At 45.9% G+C, this 14800-nt stretch overlaps 1 pseudogene; it reads left to right on the forward strand.

The window, feature by feature from the left end:
* The first annotated feature begins 8395 nt into the window (after positions 1–8395).
* Positions 8396–13658, forward strand: LOC125782405 (uncharacterized; annotated as a pseudogene).
* The last annotated feature ends 1142 nt before the right edge of the window (positions 13659–14800 follow it).

Raw genomic sequence — 14800 nt, forward strand, 5'->3', positions numbered from 1 at the left:
CATTGTTGAGCATGTATTTGGTTAATTACTTATGTTATTTTTTTTTAAATGTATTTAAGCAGTAGGATACAGTACTGTAACAGTGAAAGCTTGTGGAAAACAGTACATTGTAATAGTAGACATGTCATTTAAAGGTTACCGTCTGTAACTGTATAGAATAAAGGCACTTATTGACAAATTTACAAGATTTAAAATACAGTAAAATTATTTTTTTTCCTTAAAAAGCTGTAATTTGACATTTATCATCTGTAAATGTATAGAATAAAGCCACTTATTGACAAAGTACAAGATTTAAAATACAGTGAAATATTTTTTTTTTTACTTAAAGCTGTAATTTGACGTTTATCATCTGTAATGTATAGAATAAAGCCACTTATTGATGGGTTACAAGATTTAAAAGACAGTAAAATTTATTTATTTTACTTAAAAAGCTGTAATTTGACGTTTATCATCTGTAAATGTATAGAATAAAGCCACTTATTGACAAAGTACAAGATTTAAAATACAGTAAAATTGATTTCTTTTACTTAAAAAAGCTGTGATTTGATGTTTATCATCTGTAAATGTAAAGAATAAAGCCACTTATTGACGGGTTACAAGATTTAAAATACAGTAAAATTTATTTCTTTTACTTAAAGCTGTGATTTGACGTTTATCATCTGTAAATGTAAAGAATAAAGCCACTTATTGACTGGTTACAAGATTTAAAATACAGTAAAATTTATTTATTTTACTTAAAGCTGTAATTTGACGTTTATCATCTGTAAATGTAAAGAATAAAGCCACTTATTGACAAAGTACAAGATTTAAAATACAGTAAAATTGATTTCTTTTACTCAAAAAAGCTGTAATTTGAATTTTATCATCTGTAAATGTAAAGAATAAAGCCACCTATTGACAAAGTACAAGATTTAAATGAAAGTAAAAATATTTTTTTTTACTTTAAAAACCATGTAATTTGACATTTCTATGCTGTAAATTGCTTGAATAATTCTCTCAAGTAACATAACTATACCATTATTTAATTGATGTCAACCTTCAGATAACAGACTTTTAATGTATTAATGCAGTATTTTATAGGTTATTTTAACATTTTAGGAATGTTTAACAACAGAAAAAAACATGTAATTTACTATTCTTTGACTGTAAAATTACAGAGAACATATACAAGAAAAAGCTGTAATTTTACAAGTCGTTGTTAAATTAGGTACAGTAATTTCCTGTAATTTTATGGTAATTGTTTGGCAACTTTTGCTGCCAGACATTCTACCGTTTTTTTACATTTTTTTTTTTTACAGTGCTCTTCTAAATGTACATGATATTCTAACAACACAAAGATCCTAGTGGAACAACAGATTCTAAAAATAAAAACTGGTGTGTCTGCACAATTTATTGCTAATGATTACAGTCAAATGATTATATTTATTGAATGATCATAATTATCAAATAAAAGGATATAAGTGTAAATTAAAGGATATACATGTCCAGAATCCATGGACGGGGGCTTCCCAGATCGCACCCATCACTCCCCCGTTTCTAGACAACATGGAATCTCCAATTCCATGGGAGTCTACATGACATCTATGGACCACAGGAGTAATAACAGATGACCCCATATCATATATGAGGAAAAAGTGTCTCTTCATCCCAGCGATGGACATGCTGAGGCCTATTACCTTCAGTCCCCATGCTGAGACTCTCCCTGGGTCCCGTCATGCCCACCATGGCTCACAGAAGGCAGTCTTCATGGCGCCTGTCAATCATCTGTCTCTCAAAGGCTTTCAGCCTCTCATCTTCATACGCTGGGTTCACTGTAGGGCAAGAATTTCTCAAAACATGTGAGATACACAGACGTATCACTAGCCACATAACAACCATCATTCCCACTATCCCCATCACCACCAATACTACATAAAGAATATAGTACCCAAAGGTATAAATCAGGTTCCCTCCCCACTCTATGAAGTCATGCCAAGCTGTTATTGCCGTCTCCCTAATTAATTCTGTTGACAGTTTAATTGTTGCTCCGATTCCTGATACCAACACCCAAGCTATTCCCAAACTACTCGGCCCAGTAAAAAAGTGGGGAGTTTCTTTCTCTCAGCCACTTAGACCCCAAATATGCATAATGGTCATAGATTTTAGCAGATGTCAAATTCCCCAAAAATACCTTAATGTATTCGACCCGGGCCGTGTTGGCCTTCAACTTAGGGTAGTAATCTGGTGAATCATCTAATTGAGCCTTACACCTTGTGGAGCACTTCCCTAAAACACAAGTATCGCTCTCTGCCTTCCAGTTAGGTCCAATCAGGTGTGCGAACCGCTTAGCCGGACACCTAAAACGCACATCAGAAAATGCTCTGCTAGTTTCTGGGAGAGATCTAACCCCTGGATCATCAAACACGTAGCGATTAAGTTGGCCATCAATGTCAAACCAAGTATTGTTCGACAGTGCTTCTACCTGTGGGGGCCACAGAAAGGTGGAATACTGATCCACATGTTCCCACATTAAATTATCAGTGGTGCTTGGAACCACTTTATTAACTTTAATGCTAGTGATTACTTCAGTTAGGACCTGAAACATTTGTAAGTGCATCCAAGCTGTCACATTATATATTACAGAACGCTTACTACAGCACTTCTGCTCAAGCAGGTCATGCAAGGTTGTCAAATTGACCACAGCTTTTTCTGCCAGGAATGAAGCCAAATTATATTGAGCATATACCTCAGACAGCTCAGACCAGGTATAGTTAGGATGGATTAATGATTGCTTACACATAGGCTGGTAAAGAGTTGCAACATTTTTAAAGGGTTCAGTTTTATTCAGTCGTTGCACACATTCTGTCACCTTATTAGGGGGGAAGTTTAACTTGAACCATAACTTAATGTTATCCCCAAAGCATTGCTCTACCCTTACCGTTTCTGTCCAAGGACTATATCCCCCCTGGATTCTTGGCCACAAAATGTATAAAGCATCAATTTCTGGTAGGCCCATTTGATTGTTTCTTAAATCAAATTTATCTCTATCAATCTGTCCAACCCGATCACATACAGCCCCATAACTCCTGTTCTTAAACGGTTGAACCACCCTGAAGATGATGGATCGTCTCGTGCCAAAACCTGTTTATTCCTGTATGACTTAGAAACAAACTCAACAACTTTATTCAATGAATGCCAATGGGATCAGTACCATGATCGATGCCAGAAGAGCTAAAGCCAAACGAATTAGGGCTCTTCGGGCTTTCTTCCTTTTGCTGTAGAGAAGCTCTTCCCGATACAGCAAAAGCCGCAGCAAGTCTGCTTCACTTTCAGCCATCTGCAACAAAGAAGAGAAACCAGAAACACTCACTCACATTCACACTCCATCCCCACCTCCTACCTCTACTACAGTGTCTATACTAGTGGGTTTTACCTGTGACCAGTGTCTCCACACGGTTCCTAGTTCACCCCTGTCCAGCAGGACAGACGTTGGAGTGGTAAGAAGTATCTGAAAAGGCCCATCAAACTTGGGGCCTAGAGGAGTGGTGATTTCCCTTTTTAGCATCACCTTGTCTCTGGCAGTTGAGGTGGCTTTTCACTTCTTTTGAATCTTTTTCAGCCTGTCGAGCTTCAATGCTAACACAAGTTTCGGTTAGCTTTTGGTCCAAGACCTTAAGATAGTTATGAATGACCTCTTTTAAAGGTCCGGACGACCCCTCTAATTGAATGGGAGCGTCCCAAGGCAAACGCATGTATCTGCCAAAAAGAACCTCATATGGGCTCAATTGAGTGGTTTTATTTGGACTAGCCCGCATCCCAAACAAAACAACAGGTATTGCTGCATGCCACCCTTTTCCCCATTCCAACATTCTCTTTCTCAATACGGCCTTAATTGTCCGATTTGCTCTTTCAACCGAGCCACTGGACTGGGGCCTAAAAGCAATGTGAAAGCGCTGCTTGACTCCAAGCAGTCTCATAGCCTCTTTCATTACTTTACCAGTGAAATGTGTACCTTGATTAGAGTCTATCTGCAAAGGCAGACCCCACCTCGTGAACACCTCGCTGATCAGAACCTTTGCCGTCGCCTCAGCTGAGCAGGACCTCAATGGAAAGCTCTGCACCCACCTAGAATACAAGTCCAAAACCATTAAAATGTAACAGTATCCCCCACTCGGTGGAAGTGGACCAATGAAATCTATCTGAAGATGGGTAAATGGCCCCTGGGGCCTTGGTGCATGTCCTAAAGGTATTTTGAGCTTTGTTGGTGAATTAACCTTTAAGCATGCAATACATCGTTTACAAAAGTCCATACATGAAATGCGCAGTTTGGGCCACCACCATGTCTTAGAAATTAAAGCATAAAGTTTTTCAGGTGCTGCATGTGAAAGGCTATGATACAATGAAATTAACTCAGTTCTTGCTGCCGTGGGGCAGACCACTCTGTCCTTAAATCTACAAATGTTGTCAGGACCCAATTGGGCCCCCAGTTTCCCCCACAACTCTTTCTCCTTGTCCTCTTCTGAAGCATATAAATCCAACATGTCATTCTGAGTCTCTGCTTCTTCTTCCTGTACCCCTGCTGCCATAACACAGTCCAGCTTTGCAGGAGGGAGATAAGCAGCAGCCTTTGCTGCGTTATCAGCTGCTCTGTTCCCTCGAGCTTCAAAACAATTCCCTCTGGAGTGGCCCGTGACCTTGATGACAGCTCCACGGGCTGGGAGAGAACAGGCCTCCATCAACTCCTTTACCTGTTTCTGATTGGAAATTGGCAGTCCTGCAGAGGTGAGAAATCCTCTGCGTTTCCAAACAGGTCCGAACTCCAAGGCCACGCCCTGGCAGTATTTACTGTCCGTGTACAGGTTTACCTCTTTTCCCTTTGATAGCTGCAAAGCCTTGGTTAAGGCCACAAGCTCAGCGACTTGTGCACTTGCATTCTCCAGGGATCCGCAATCCACTGTCTCCTCCATCTCGTTGACAACTGCCCATCCGGTGCGCCTTTTCCCATCCACATAAAAGCTGGACCCATCAACAAACAGGTTCAGAGCGTCCTTGATGGGCTCTGCACCTAGAGGGCTGGAGGGACAGTCTAGCATTATGCGTGCACAATCGTGTGGGGTTCCCTCCTCGGGAATCAGGGAGGCCGGGTTGACCTCAGTCCCAATGTCTGTTTTTATTTCCACATTTCTGCTCAGAAGTGCAGTTTCCCATTTAGCTCTACGCTGATTTGAAATAGAGCTTAAACGGGAGTTAGTCAAGAGTTTCAAAATGTGGTGTGGTGTGTGTAAAATCAGTCTCTGGTGCAGTACCACACTCTCTGTGGTCCGGACAGCCCATTCAGCACAATCACATATCAGCAAGCACTGATGCTGTCCTGCCATGGAGGTTGGTATGGTTGCAGAATGATAGGAGACCATACCAAAACCTGGATGTCCTGGTACTCGTTGTCCCAGAGCTGCCGAGTAGGACTTCTGTCCCACCCAGATCCACAGATGAAAGGGTTTGTTCGGATCAGCATGCCGCAGTGCAGGTGCAGAGGCCAGGGTCTCTTTCAAACTCACAAAGGCCTCCTCCATCTCCTCTGTCCAGTCGATGAGCTCTTTCCCCGGCTTCCCTCCGCATAGAGCCTCTTTCAGGGGTTTGGACAGCTAGTTGTACTCTGCAACATACTGACGACAATAGTTTAAAAGTCCCATTACCTGCCTCAGCCCTTTCACGGTGGTTGGCTTGGGCATTTCGATGATGGCTTTCAGTGTCTCTGGCAGCAGCTGCCGCCCATGAGCGCCGATCAGTTGCCCCATGTATACCACCTCAGGCTGTGCAAGCTGGGCTTTCTTCAGACTGGCTTTGAATCCTCCCCTCAGCAGGGCTCGAAGGACGGTCTGCACAGCAATCAAATGTCCCTGTTTGTTAGGAGAACAGACAGCAATATCATCAACAAACTGAATCAAGACAGATCCAGAGTCCTCTATCTCCTTTCGAACAGGATCCAGAAATTTTGCAAGTGTCTGATGAAAGAGTGTGGGGGAATTGCAATATCCCTGTGGCAGGCGTGTCCATGTGTATTGCTCCCCCCCACAAGTGAATGCAAACTTCAGTTGATCTTCAGAATTTATTGGACATGACCAGAATCCACTGGTCAGGTCCAATGTTGTGAAATAGGCATGGTTTGTTCCAATTTCATTAAAAATGGTTGCTGGGTTGGCGACTAGGGGGTGCAATTTTGGGGTTACTGCATTTAGAGCTGTATAATCAACAGTTAAACGCCAAGACCCATCAGGTTTACGCGCTGGCCAAATAGGTGGATTTGTTGGGGACTGGCATGGAATTACTATCCCTTTCTGGCATAATTCCTGCACTATTGTCTCTGCTGCTTGTTGAGCCTCTTTTTTAAGGGGGTACTGTGCACAGGGCACTGTGCATGAGGTCCCTGTACTCTAAGAGGCTCGACATTGGCTAAACCACAGTCATTTCTGTCCTTTGACCAAACCTTTGCAAACTTGGAGATGATGAACTTCCACTCTGCTCGTGTCTCCTTTACAGGCTGGGCTGCAGCAACATTCCTGTCCTTGTGGTGGTGACCCAAAACTGGCAAACAACCTTCTTTGATATCAGAAAGAGAAGATGAACAGATTACATCATTACAACCAAGGACAAGTTTTTTTCTGAGAAAACAAAACATCAGCTTCAATTTCTTTTAACACATCAACCCCAATTAATGTACCCACATTGTTTTTTCCCACCCAAAATGTCACCCATTTTACAAGGTTTGAGTTTTCAATCTCTAAGGGTACAGGAACAGACAAATTGAATTCTTCTTTACCATTTACCCCTTTAATGAATTTAACCTTTGATGTGATTGGAAGAGGAAGATCTGTGATGGAGATCGACGCCCCTGTGTCCACTAGAATTACGCACAAACGGCCTCCAATCCATGCACGGACACAAGGTCTTAAGTCAGTCTGACCCTCACAGTCAGAGGCCCCACACCCCTATGGTCTAGACATCATGTTGCGGAACATAGCCACCTCCTCTGCAGTGAGTCTGTCACTTGCATCCGCAACATGTTTTGGTTTAATTTGGTCCAGGGACCTGGTCCCTGGTTTGCCATTCAAAATTCAACAATCCTCTTTTTCATGCCCCCTTTTCCGGCAGTGACTGCATCTTGGCCTGCTCGGACAATTTCTGGACATGTGTCCCTCTTTAGAACACCTGAAGCATCGGTCCCAGTTCCCCTGGGGAGTTTTAGGGTCCCCAGGGGAAGCAGGAACGGCAGCAGCGGCAGCATGTGAGGTTTGTTGGTCATTTGAATTTTGCTTTCTCCCCCAAACACGTGAACACCATGATACCAAATCATCCCATGAGCACAAGTCTGCAGCTCCAGTTTCTAACATCCCACAATAACTCTTGGTTAACCCATGTGTGGCTGAATCAACAACATATGATGCATTTAAGTCAGGGTACTCTTCATGTACATTACAATAGGCTTCATATGCTCCCCTAAACCTCTCCAAATACTCAAGGGGGCTTTCCTGTTCATTTAGCTGTCACTCGACACCAAGGAAAGGAACCCCTACCCAAAATATCCTGAACCTGTGTTTTGAAATCTCGGAGTGTGCGCTGAAACTCGGGCCAGTTAGCTGGCACTGTGGTGGTAACATCCAACCTCTGGATGTCCACAACCTTTGATGCTGGAACTAGGTTTTCAACCAAATGTTTCAAATCACAAATACTAAGGTTGTGATGTCTTGCTGATGTTTCAACACGCACCCATGACTCAGCATTTGGATCAAACAGTTTAAAAGGTGGAATGCTTCTGAGAACATTATGAGCTTCCCCTGGAGTGAGAGATCTCCATTCACCCATGATACCCGCCCCTCCCATCTCAAAATTGTGGTCTGGGCTTTCCACCTCTACCACTGGGGCAGCCTGTAAATTCCCATAAGTCCCTCCCACAGGGGTTGTCCCCTTACTAGCATAAGGGGGAGGGCCTTCCATTAGCTCCCTTGCCTCGGCATATGGATTTGGAATTGGGGGTCTGTCAAGTCAAGTCAAGTCAAGTCATTATCAGCCGCTTTATCCATTAAGGGTCGCGGGGGGGTGCTGGAGCCTATCCCAGCCGGCATCGGGCGGAAGGCAGGATACACCCTGGACAGGCCGCCAATCCATCGCAGATTGGGGGTCTGCTCAGCTGTAACTGCTCACTGCTATCTTTGTCTGACTGAGAATGTTCGCTTGGAGCTGCAGGAGCAGCAGACACCTCTTTACTGTCATTTTGGATGCACTTTATGATTTCTTTCCAAGTCACTTTACCCAGATCAATAGGCTTCCCATTATCATTCAATGGGATTCCCCCCATTTTTGAGACCCATGAATTAATGCATATGGGTAAAAACTTAAATAGTCAAGTCTGGAGAAGATGAAGGTGCGAACCAGTTTTTTAAGCATCAGATATGGTCTAGGTACGGCAAAGTTTGCTGTGTTGAGGTGGCTGTATAGTGAAGAAGTGGCTATGTTAAGGTGGCTGTATGATGCAGTAGTTGCTATGTTGAGGTGGCTGTATGGTGCAGCAGTTGCTCTGTTGAGGTGGCTGTATAGTGCAGAAATGGCTGTGTTGAGGTGACTGTATGGTGCAGGAGTTGCTGTTTTGAAGTGGCTGTATAGTATAGCAGTTGCTGTGTTGAGGTGGCTGCATAGTGCAGAAGTGGTTGTGTTGAGGTGGCTGTATGGTGTAGGAGTTGCTGTATTGAGGTGGCTGTATAGTGCAGCAGTGGCTATGTTGAGGTGGCTGTATGGTGCAGCAGGGGCTGTATGGTGCAGGAGTTGCTGTGTTGAGGTTGCTGTATTGTGCAGAAGTGGCTATGTTAAGGTGGCTGTATGGTGCAGGAGTTGCTGTGTTGAGGTTGCTGTATTGTGCAGACGTGGCTATGTTGAGGAGGCTGTATGGTGTAGGAGTTGCTGTGTTGAGGTGGCTGTATAGTTCAGCAGTGGCTATGTTGAGGTGGTTGTATGGTGCAGCAGTTGCTGTGTTGAGGTGGCTGTATAGTGAAGAAGTGGCTGTGTTGAGGTGGCTGTATGGTGCAGGAGTTGCTGTGTTGAGGTGGCTGTATAGTGTTGCAGTTGCTGTTTTGAGGTGGCTGTATAGTGCAGAAATGGCTGTGTTGAGATGGCTGTATGGTGCAGCAGCAGCTGTGTTGAAGTGGGTGTATAGTGAAAAAGTGGCTGTGGTGAGGTGGCTGTATGGTGCAGCAGTTGCCGTGTTGAGGTGGCTGTATAGTGCAACAGTGGCTGTGTTGAGGTAGCTGTATGGTGCAGCAGTGGCTGTATTGTGCAGGAGTTGCTGTGTTGAGGGGGCTGTATGGTGCAGAAGTGGCTGTGTTAAGGTGTTTGTATGGTGCAGGAGCTGCTGTGTTGAGGTGGCTGTATAGTGTTGCAGTTGCTGTTTTGAGGTGGCTGTGTTGAGGTGGCTGTATGGTGCAGGAGTTGCTGTGTTAGGGTGGCTGTATAGTATTGCAGTTGCTGTTTTGAGGTGGCTGTGTTGAGGTGGCTGTATGGTGCCAGAGTTGCTGTGTTGAGGTGGCTGTATTATAGACCACTGAAGTCGTGTCGTCATTTTGTAGTCGGCACCATGTTGTTTATGCCCATATTTGGGTTCCTTTGGGGTTCCGTGTCTAAGCCGTCCAAGTCAATACGGGATTTGAATGGGCTTTTCAAAAACTGGCCTCTGTCACATTTTGTGGTAAATAAATATGTTCAGAACCATGTACGTTTTATTCTGTGTACATTTACCTCCTAAATATCACTGGATCCTCTGAATTTCGAGATCATTTAAGGGAAGTAATCAGAAAAATGCTAACTTTATGCTAATGCTTAACTGACGTCACAGCACCGTGGCTGGAAGAGACCTCGGACTGTATTCTGCACAACACCAGTGAACTCCCATCAGAAAGCGTTTTGGATTATTATGCTTCTTCACAGAGGATCATTAAAGCATTTATAAACAGGTGAAAACTCTTTCAGTAATGTTGAGCAGTGTGATGTTGAGCAGTATAGTCAGTGTGTGTTAGAGCTTTAAAAGGCAGATAAGAGAAAGTGGCTCTCAGTTTAGCAGCGCTCCCCCGAAGGGTTTAGTATTTAATTACGGTCATTAGTTTATACTAATTACAACACCTGACCCAAATAATCAACTAACAACTAACTAATCAACTAATCAACTAACTACCTGCCCTCACTGAGGTGACAACGAACCAGAAACACCTATTTATCTCACTGCATAATAAAGATGGTAAATGTTAAAACGTGTTCTCTTTCAACATTCGCTCGGTATCTCACTATGGGAAACGCCCTCTGGCGTGACGGACCACGGAAGAACCAATGACACCACGTCTGTTGGCAAACAGACCAATCACAATTGTGATAGGGGAGCGCCACCTCCTACAATACCCATCCCCTCGCTCCCCGGCCTCATTCTCACTTTCTTCCCCGTGAAGACCACGTACCTCCCTCAGCGCGGCTGGATAGCTGTTTTCTACTAACAGTTTGCTGACGAAGAAGCGCTAGCCTCTCCCAGCTGGGCTGAAATTATGGAGGAGGAATCCCCCTACCTCCACTATTTGATACTACCCTCACAAAGGGCTTGGAGGAGGAAGAGGAGGATGAAGAGACGCTCACACGCCTTCTTCAGGATGACCCGGAGGATGAGGAGGAGGACTCCATCCTCCCCTCCGCCAAGTCATCCAGACCAGCTAGCTCTCAGGGCGGCGAGCCAACCCCCCTTCCCGACTGGGACCTGCTGAAAGTCTGTAAAAGGGCAGCTGCTAAACTTAATATTGAATGGCCAGCATCCCAGGGCAACCTGGGCTCTGAGTGGGACCTTTACGACGGAAAGAGACTGCCTCCTCGCTCACCACCGAGTAAGCAGCTTCTCCCTTCTGTACCAGCTTGTGTGACGGAGATGAAACGCTTTTGGGATAAACCCTTCTCACACCGCGCACCTGTCAAGGGCTATTCTCAGCTGAATATTAAGGATATGGATGAGCTCGGGCTCTCCAATCCTCCTGTGGTGGAGCAGTCAGTGGCTCACCACCTATACTCAAGCAGGAAAACTTCCCTGTCCCCTAACCTCTCTCTGCCTGGGAAATTGGAACGCTTCACAGCCTCCATGTACCAGAAAATGTACAAGTCCTCCGCACTGGCATTTAGGGCGCTCAATACGACCTGGCTCTTAACAGCTTATCAGGCGGAACTATTAGAGGAGATGGGGAAACAACTGGATGCAGGCATCCCGAACCCGGCATTATGGGAAGAGATCTGTGTCATTACAGACCTTAACCTGCGCATGTCACGTGGTGCCGTCCAGAACAGTGGCCGGACCATGGGCTTGGCAGTAGCGTGAGAGAGATCTCTCTGGCTGAACTTATCCAACCTCAGTGACAGAGAGAAAGCAGACCTCCTCGACGCTCCAGTGGACCCTAAAGAACTTTTCGGTCCAGCCATAGCGTCTATGCGTCAGAAATGCGATCTCCACAAGAAAGAAGGAGAACCATTTGATGTCTGTCTTCCCCGCAAACCCGCACCCCGACCGACCCCCGCTATGTGCCACCCACCCCCCCCACCGCCGCCTGCGAGAGGTTTTCGGTAGGGACTTAGAATGGCACAGAGCCGCGGTCCTGAGCATGTGACCAACCCTCAGACCAAGCCGGTCGGTGGCAGACCACGTGGTAAATGTCATTTGCTGCAACGGACGCTAAACACCGGCCAACCAAGCCCCACGGTGGCAAGAAATCACGCAACTCCTAGGGGACACCCCCGCCAGAAAAAAGGAGCAGCCAGCCCTTAGAGTTCACTGGCATGCTTCTCAGCGAGTCCAGCGCACCCCCTCCTTTAAAGAGGAGGAAGTTATGTGCGCCAGTTTACCCTGAGTGTGCTTTGGCCCATTCAGTTCTCCAGACACACCAAAATGTTCAAACGTTTTTTCATGCAAGCGAAATAAAAACACATCTGTCGCATCCAGGCTGTTTGCAAAGGGCGCAGATTCTTTTCTCCACAAAAATCATAAATCGTTCTCCGCGCAACCCACAGGGGGGTGCCAGAGGCCCACAAATGAGCAAGTGCTGCCAGTCACCTCTCGCTGTTTGCTCGGAGGCCTGGCGTGCATGCGCAGTACACCCATGGGTGTTTACAACCGTCACCAAGAGTTCAGATAGTCGGCTCACGCCCTGGAGAAGGAAATCTCCGCTCTTCTGACAAAAAGAGCGATTCAGAAAGTTCCGGAGGGAGAGAAAGAAACGGGGTTCTATTCCCGGTATTTTGTAATACACAAAAAAGGGGGTGGGCTTCGTCCTATTCTGGACCTAAGGGGACTCAACAAACACTTGAGAAAGTATTCATTAAAAATGTTGACTCCCAAAACTTTGTGCCGATCGCTTCGTCCTGGAGACTGGTTCACCACAGTCGATTTACAGGACGCGTATTTTCACAAGGTTGGGGTTCAAAATCAACGAGTCCAAAAGTTGTATGATTCCCAGTCAAAGTATAAACTATCTGGGACTGCGAATCGACTGCCTCTCATTTCGCGTCACTCTCGCAGAAGACCGAATTCAGTCTTTTCGGCAATGCCTGAGGCTGTTTCACAGAGGCAGAACTGTGTCATTCAGAACTTGTTTGCGTCTGCTGGGACTAATGGCATCAACTTTTAATGGTCGTGCCCCTAGGACTGCTGAAAATGAGAGATTTTCAGTGCTGGGTGGCCAATCTAAACCTGAGTGCGCAGCGCCATCTCCACCGTATTGTGAGAGTAACAGCAGAATGCATGGAGACTCTCCACAGCTGGAGAGATCCAGATGTGTTTCGAACAGGAGCCCCTTTGGGGGTGGTGTCGGCCAGAAAAGTAGTAACTACGGACACGTCCCTCACAGGATGGGGGGCAGTGCAAGAGGGCAGGATAGCCAGCGGCTCCTGGCCACAGCACATGCACGGCTTGCACATTAACGTTCTGGAGCTCATGCCGGTGTTTCTTGCTCTGAAACATTTTCTCCCTTTTGCTACACGGTCAGCATGTCCTGATCAGGTCGGACAATACCACTGTGGTAGCTTATATAAACCGTCAGGGCGGGACGCGCTCCTTTCGCCTGCTCAAATTAGCTCGCGAGCTAATATTATGAAGCAGAGAGCATCTGGGATCAGTGCGCGCGACACACGTGCCGGGCTATATGAATGTGGGGGCGGATCTCCTCCCCAGGGGGAATCCCCTATACGGGGAGTGAAGGCTCCACCCCCAGGTGGTCCATCAAATTTGGAAGAGACACGGCAAAGCTATCGTAGATCTCTTCGCCTCGCGCTCAAACGCGCAGTGCCCACTGTTCTTCTCCCTAACGGACAAAGATGCACCACTGGGTGTGGATGCACTAGCCCACGAGTGGCCAAACGTGCTTCTGTATGTGTTTCCACCTCCAAGCCTAATACTTCCCACTCTCGCCAGAGTACTAGAAAAAGGCTTATCTTTACTGATGATAGCACCAAACTGGCCAGGGAAGCTGTGGGTAGCAGAACTCATTCAGCTCCTGTCAGGGGAACCGTGGCCACTCCCCCCACGCAGGGATTTGCTGTCTCAGGCTCAGGGTCAGATTTTTTACCCCAACCCAGGTCGGCTAGCTCTCTGGGTCTGGCCCGTGAAAGGATGAATCTGAGCGCTATGAGCCCCATCCACACGTTCACTGTATGACAGGAAATGGCGTGTGTTTGAGAGCTGGTGCGAAATGAGGGGGGTTATTTCCTTTCAGTGCTCTGTCCCTCATATACTGTGTTTTTTTACAGTACATGTTGGATAAGGGCAAGGCCTTTTCTACTATGAAAGTTTATTTGGCCTCTATTTCAGCTTGTCATATTGTTACGCAGCCTAGTTCTCCTTCCACACTACCGGACTCTATTTCCCAGAATTTATTAATTTTATAATCTATTTCCCAGTCACACATATGGGAATTGATAAATTATCTGTTGGTCGTCACCCTTTAATAAGTCATTTTATGAAGGGTGCACGTCGCTTGTGTCCAACCTCTAAACCCTTGGTTCCACCTTGGGATCTGTCCTTGGTTCTAGAGGCTCTGTCACTTTCACCCTTTGAACCTCTAGAGAGGATTGATATGAAACTCCTCTCATTTAAGACAATTTCATTACTCGCTTTAGTTTCAGCTAAACGAGTAAGTGAGCTCCAGGCTCTGTCAATCCATCCGGGCTGCATACATTTCAGCGCGGATGGCTCTAAGGTGGTGTTGCGACCCAACCCAGCCTTTGTACCGAAAGTATGGGATGCTGCTTATACATGTACCACTCTGGAGCTTAAAGCCTTCCATCCTCCGCCCTTCTCATCTGAGGAGGAGCGGCGGCTTCATTGTCTGTGTCCTGTTAGGGCTTTACGTACGTATATAGACAGGTCTAAAGAGTTCAGGGGCTCTGACCCAGCAGCTGTGTTGAAGTTGCCATATAGTGCAGAAGTGGCTGTGTTGAGGTGACTGTATGGTACAGGAGTTGCTGTGTTGAGGTGGCTGTATAGTGTAGCAGTTGCTGTGTTGAGGGGGCTGTATAGTGCAGAAGTGGCTGTGTTGAGGTGCTGTATGGTTCAGGAATTTGCTGTGTTGAGGTTGCTGTATTGTGCAGAAGTGGCTATGTTGAGGTGCTGTACGGTGCAGGAATTTGCTGTTTTGAGGTAGCTGTATAGTGCAGAAGTGGCTGTGTTGAGATGGCTGTATTGAAGTGGCTGTATAGTGCAGAAGTAGCTGTGTTATGGTAGCTGTATGGTGCAGCAGTGGCTGTATTGTGCAGGAGT

This window comes from Astyanax mexicanus, chromosome 1 (genome assembly GCF_023375975.1).
Source record: "Astyanax mexicanus isolate ESR-SI-001 chromosome 1, AstMex3_surface, whole genome shotgun sequence".
In the NCBI taxonomy this organism is placed as follows: Eukaryota; Metazoa; Chordata; class Actinopteri; order Characiformes; family Acestrorhamphidae; genus Astyanax; species Astyanax mexicanus.